The sequence below is a fragment of the Eptatretus burgeri genome, chromosome 6 (assembly GCF_056783735.1).
Source record: "Eptatretus burgeri isolate ZD-2024b chromosome 6, Ebu_testis_v1, whole genome shotgun sequence".
Classification (NCBI taxonomy): domain Eukaryota; kingdom Metazoa; phylum Chordata; class Myxini; order Myxiniformes; family Myxinidae; genus Eptatretus; species Eptatretus burgeri.
Window position 1 is genome coordinate 52323500 of NC_140966.1, and position 6868 is coordinate 52330367.

Below are 6868 nucleotides of genomic sequence, written 5' to 3' on the forward strand. Positions count from 1 at the left end.
GTGACAGGCAAAGGCGATAGGTTGGGAGGGAGACAGGTAGGTAGGTCCGAGCCCGCCTTCCAAGTGGCCAGCACCACCGCACTCCCTCCACCAACCTCCATTGAACGGCAAAGGCTGGCCAACTTCATCGGCTGGCCGTGTTTTGCTTCAAGGCGGAGGCCGGCCAAGTTCATCTGCAGCTGCTGTGCTGCAAGGCCTGTGCCGGCTGGATCGTCTGCAGCTGCTGTGCTGCAAGGCCTGTGCCGGCCAGTTCATCTGCTGGCTGTTTTTCTTCAAGGCCCGTGCCGGCCAGTTCATCTGCCGGCTGTGTTTGCCTGCAGCGGCCTTCTTCTGCGGGCTGTGTTTGCCTGCTCACCTTTGCCATGCCATGCCCACTGCCCAGGTTCACCAGCCCCGTTCAATTTTTGCTTTGCCCCCCCTGTTCATTTCCATGTGCGCCAGGATCAAGGCAACAGTTTGCAAGCTGCGAGAACTGCCCTGTTGGCAGCTACAACACGGGCCTGCAGTGGCGGCCCGTGCACCGTGTTTGTGTTCACCCATCCATTCGTTGTGCTCATTGCGTGTGCCACTTGAGCTGGCACGGAGACTACGTTTGTGCAGCCCATGCACCGTTGTGGTTCACTGCATTCAATTCATCCATCCATTCGTTGTGTTCATTGCGTGTGCCACTTGAGCTGGCACGGAGACTGCGTTTGTGCAGCCCATGCACCGTTGTGGTTCACTGCGTTCAGTTCAAAAGGGAAGGCCTTGGACTGCGTGTGAGCAGCCAGCCACGTTCCCTGTCACCTGCATTGTTTGAGCCAGAGACTGCATGTGGGCAGCCTGGCTCCCTGCTAACTGCTTTTCTTTTGCAGAGTTCAATGATCCTGGGCCATGGTTTAGTGTAAAATTTGTAAGTTAAGGTTAAGATGTACTGTAAATATGAGTGCGCCCCCGGCATGTTTGTCTTAGCGCCGGCAATTTTATTTAAGTCGTCCGTGTGAGTGAGTTTGTTTAGATAGTTACGCAGCCCTCAGGTTATTTATTTTGGGGACACGAATACCATGAATGTCGCACTCAGGGATCAGTAGGTAAAATGTACTAGGGGAAAACTACACATGATGGCACACGAAAATTTGACGACTCGGGACGAGTCTGTAAAAAGGGGAGGGGGTAGTGTTGTGGTTACCAAATTCGCAAACCACCATTCAGGTCCCTTAGGTGAGGTATCTCGGTAAGTACATGTGTTGTTAGGCCCAAACCCGTTGTCTAGTGGGAATACATGTCATTTATGCGTGCTGCGACTCTTCAGGATAGCCGTTTTTCTTTTACTATCTTTATTTTGGACCAACCGCCATGATTACCACCACAATCACAACATCAACCACCAACCACAACGCCACTTCACCACAACCGCCACGACCTTCCCGTCACACCTCGCAACCGAAGCATCGCCACCGTTCTTGCCCCGCTGTGGGTACCGGTGTTGGACTCGTGCAGGGCGCGCGTCGAACAGCGTGTACAAAATCACGGATTTTGTGCTTCAAAAACGGATCAAAAACGACACACGCCCACTTTTTGCCGTCCAATCAGTGAGCGAGGGGCGATTTGGCCCCGCCTCCAGGGCGATCGATATATGCAAATTTATGGATCAAAAAGCCTTCACGCCCACTTTTTCTCGGGCCAATGGGGAGCGAGGTGGAGGGTCGAAGGGAGGGGGTCAAGGATGAGAGGGCGAAGTTACGGGGCGGATAAAGGGACCGTGTTCGTCAGTCCAGGAGAGTCGAGAGGCGGAGAGTAGGAGAGTAGGAGAGTCGGAAACAGAGAGTCAAGACTTCGCGGGCGGTGGAGCTGCTCGTCGTGTGCGTCGGAACGGAGGGGACGGAGCTGTGGAAAGGCGGCGACACCAGACGAGGGGGTGCTCGCGTCGTGCAGGAAGCTGCACCTGAGGGAGGCCGACAGCGCGACCTGGCCGAGGTGGAGACGCTCGTCGCGGGATAATAAAGATCCTCTATACCCCGAGCATCAGCAACCCCCTCCTGTTTCCCCCCGCGCTGAGATAGTGCGACCAAGGGGGCCCCTTTCCCACCCCCTACCAGACACTGCCCGCGAGGCCCGCGGGGTTGGGGCGCCATCGCCGCTCCGCCTCTCATCACCAGACGGGTAGGCGCGACCCGGTCTCGGCCTCAGGCCCGCCTCATCCTTGAGGGTATTCTTTTCCTTGGTTTTGGGTATGTGTTGTCGGCGCCGTCTGTGAAGTAGAATTGTATAAGTGTTGCCGTGTGCTCGGTAGTCGGTATTAGCTCTGCATTGTGTTTTCGCTTTTATATTTGCTTTTTGTGTAAATGGAATTGCATTGTGTCTTTTCTGTGTGCATTTGGTGGAATTGTATATGTGTGCTTCCCGTGTGTCGCGAATAAATGTGCTTTGTGTTGAACTGTTTCCCGCTTCGCTTCGTCATTTCTCCCATTGAATCCTCATCTTGCTTCACGTAAAGGGTTGGTAGTGGGCTGAATACGCCCGATAATTATTCGAACCGTCGAGGTCGACGATAACACCGCTCGGTTATTCTGATAGTACGGAACGGGTCGCTTAAGTGGCCCGTGTCCGAAGTCGACCTGCGGCGAGGTGCGATCGCCCGGTCTACCCTCCGCGTGGGTACTTAGGTAGGTCGAATTTGGCGAGCAACCCTATCCCACGCGGGGGCTGATTGGCTCGATCGCGGTGAGACCGAAAGGTCCACCCGTGACTGGTTCCCGGCGTTAGTCCGAGAGGGTCACGACTGGATTGTCCGTCCGGTGGGCGACGTGCCGCGATTCGAGTTACGTGGCCGTCAGCACGCCGGCGGGCGCGAATCCGCAACAATATTTATATTATATGAATGAATGTTTTTGATGTGGCATACTCTTTGCACAGCGTTATTGCTGCTGAAGCAGTTTCTTGGCAAAAGTGATACTGAGTGGTTGGCCATTGCCTTCCCAATGTTGTTTGTCCATGCTCTATCCCTCGTTTTAAATGCTGAGCCTCAGGCAATGAGGTAGCACGTACCATTTTCAAAGTCTTTGGTGTAACTTGGCAGAGTTTGAACCACTGACCCACCAGACTCATAAACATGCATACGCACATAGTTTGTACCTCATGAAATGTGAAAATGTAAATTGCCTAAATATTGCATTGTGGGTGTAGTCGTGAAGAAGGAGTGTAAGCAAGTGCTTGTGCATATGAAGGGAAGGTGAGAAGCACTAGATTGTGCTTTGAGGCTGTGCACCACAACCCAGTTTACAGTTCAGTGATGGCACCATATCACCATGCTTCACACCACTGAGTTCTCTGCAGCTGTGGCACTCAGCTGCTGCAGCTAGCTGAATCTCGTGAAAAATTGTGGACGTGAATGAGATGCAGAAAATTGTCCCTTGGTTGGAGGAGGGCTGGGGGGGGGAGGGGGAAACAAAAAAGGCAACATAAAGGGGTTTGCAATTAATTCTGTAGCTGCAGCCAAACAGCTGCTCTTTCCATGTTATTTGCTGAGTGTCACTGGCTCACAAGTGGAATACATTGAACACAAAGGTTGAGTCACATTACAGACTGAGGAGGAGGGATTCTGAATTCAGCCTTTAGCCCAGAAAACAATGCTCTGCTTTTTTTGTGAAAATGGAAAGCTACAGGGAAATCTTTAAGAACCACGATGAACAAAACAATCTTTGTCCCTGTCCTGACAATATCCCAGCTTATACCTGCACAAAACGCAACGAGGAAACAAAATAAAAGATTCGTTGCTTGGCATCAGAAGTACCATGAAAACGCGTGCAATCCATTTGGTTATCACAAGGACTTTTAATGTACGAAAAGAAATGCCTTACAAAAATGTCTTGGATCGAGACACAAGTTCAGGTATTCTTAAAAGGCATTTGATCACAGTTATTCAGCAACGGAGTGCAGGTATCTGTGTAATGCAGCGTTTGTTCGAGGAGCCCAGAATTCACAATACAACAAGTTCACATAGACTTGCATGAAGCTACCATGCTGCCTTGTCACCTGTTCAGTGACTATTTTTCGCTATTTGACTTTGTGTTCTTCTTTATTCCCATAGATTTTCTCATTACAAAGCATTTTTACCTCAAAGATTTATTAATTTAAGGCCACTACCCAGACCTGCTTCCTCCGGAAGTGAAATATGGTGTCAGTGAATTCATCTTCGTCCACAGTCTTATTGTCGTTTCCCGCTCTCAACAATGCCTCCTCCCAACAGGGGTCAATGTTTAAACGACTTGCACTATTCCAGGTGTGCAGGTAAAAATTGCAAGTCATGAATCCACTTTCATGTGGGGGAGAGGTGAGGTGAGGATATTTTGTGCCCATGACCTCACTAACCATCAGTCCCCTGAGCATGTGCACAAAATTTGTTGGGGATCAACCATCAATGCACGTGGCACCCAAATCACTGCTTTCACTTGCTACACCCTCACCACTGCCTTCGCTCGCTACACCCTGACCATTGCCTTCGTTAGCTACTCCCTCACCATTGCCTTCGCTCGCGACACCCTCACCATTGCCTTCGCTCGCTACACCCTCACCATTGCCTTCGCTCGCTACACCTTGACCATTGCCTTCGTTGGCTACACCCTCACCACTGCCTTCGCTCGCTACACCCTGACCATTGCCTTCGTTAGCTACTCCCTCACCACTGCCTTCGCTCGCGACACCCTCACCACTGCCTTCGCTCGCTACACCCTCACCATTGCCTTCGCTCGCTACACCTTGACCATTGCCTTCGTTAGCTACACCCTCACCACTGCCTTCGCTCGCTACACCCTGACCATTGCCTTCGTTAGCTACTCCCTCACCATTGCCTTCGCTCGCGACACCCTCACCATTGCCTTCGCTCGCTACACCTTGACCATTGCCTTTGTTAGCTACACCCTCACCACTGCTTTCGCTCGCTACACCCTCAACACTGCCTTCGCTAGCTACACCCTCACCACCGCCTTTGCTTGCTACACCCTCACCACTGCCTTCGCTAGCTCCACCCTCACCATTGCCTTCGCTAGCTACACCCTCACCACTGCCTTCGCTCGCTACACCCTCACCACTGCCTTCGCTCGCTACACCCTCACCACTGCCTTCGCTCGCTACACCCTCACCATTGCCTTCGCTCGCTACACCCTCACCACTGCCTTCGCTCGCTACACCCTCACCACTGCCTTTGCTCGCTACACCCTCACCACTGCCTTCGCTCATGACACCCTCACCACTGCCTTCGCTAGCCACACCCTCACCACTGCCTTCGCTAGCTACACCCTCACCATTGCCTTCACTAGCTACACCCTCACCACTGCTTCGCTCGCTACACCCTCACCACTGCCTTCACTAGTTACACCCTCGTCACTGCCTTCACTAACTACACCCTCACCATTGCCTTCGCTAGCTACACCCTCACCATTGTCTTCACTCGCTGCACCCTCACCACTGCCTTCACTCGCTACACCCTCATCACTGCCTTTGCTCGCTACACCCTCACCACTGCCTTCGCTTGCTACACCCTCACCACTGCCTTCACTCACTACACCCTCACCACTGCCTTCGCTCGCTACATGCTCACCACTGCCTTTGTTCGCTCCACCCACACCATTATCAATCTCCCCTGAAAACTGACTCCATAAATGTAACCAACTTTTCTCTTCAAATACAGGACTTTCAAAATGATGTAATCCTCCCCGGAATGCTTGCTGCACACATGCAAAAACCCCGAGAAACAACGATCTCTGGGGCATGTGAACTTCTATTGTACATGTCGTTTGTTTCCTAAAAAGGTTCACAAAGCTGAAAATACTTAGAAAAGAACCCAAGAGAAAGCTATGGTGTGCCTCTGCCTGTCAAGTCATGTTGGGGGGAGGGGGTAAGTGGGGAGTATGGGGAGCTGTGAGGGCTCTTATTAATAGAGAATATTGTTTATTTGGTTCTGGGGCCACAAAATAAATTATACAAGATTTTTGCATCTATTGCTAAAAGGAGAAGTGTGCATGTGTGCACATGTGTGCGTGTGCGTGCGTGCGCACGTGCGTGCTGCTGCTGCTTATGCGACACCTCTAATCCACGGATATTTCTCATATTTCCCATATTTCCACGAGTCCAATTTGCGTCCAGGAACACAATTATGGTTATCCATTTTGAAATTGCCACTCTTTCGTTTAAATGCTCAAAATGATGTTAAAAAGACCATTTCATTCACAGATGTTGTGCAAGCAATGACAGGCTAAAGAGCCCTGTCTCACAGAAGTGGGTTGCTGAAAACACGCAAACAGCACATGTGTGAAAGGTCTGATTCATACATCATTTCAAAAATCCTGTATTCTTCACATTCTGTTACCTGTTTTAAAGTGTCTATACATGTAGCCGATCAGCCTGGGGGGTTGGTCGGTATCAAATTGGGGGAGAATGCTCATAGTGATTTTTGGGATGGTGTAGACCCCAAGAGTTAGAAAATATGTGATAGCATTGTGGCAGTGGCAGCTTTATGGGAGTTATCCCCCTTTTTCCAAAATGGCCACCAAATGCTCAATACCCTATATATAGCAGATTTTAGACCACCTAGACCAGTGATACTGGTGTCTACGACTAGGTTTGAGGGGTCAGATATATCATTTCTGTATCATTGACGGCAAACAGTACAATCGTGCTATCAGGGTCCACAAGTGCATCTATGAAGCTTTGATGAGACTGGCACGGGCAGAGTTTACACTATGGGTAGACAGCAACGAGGAGAAGAGCGCTGTGATCAAATCCTGTGGAGACAAAGTGAACGACATAGCTGATGATCTCAACCAACATAACTTCAGTGATCTCCTCGACAGTCCACAATTATTAGAGTTGATGATCCTGTGGAGAGCCT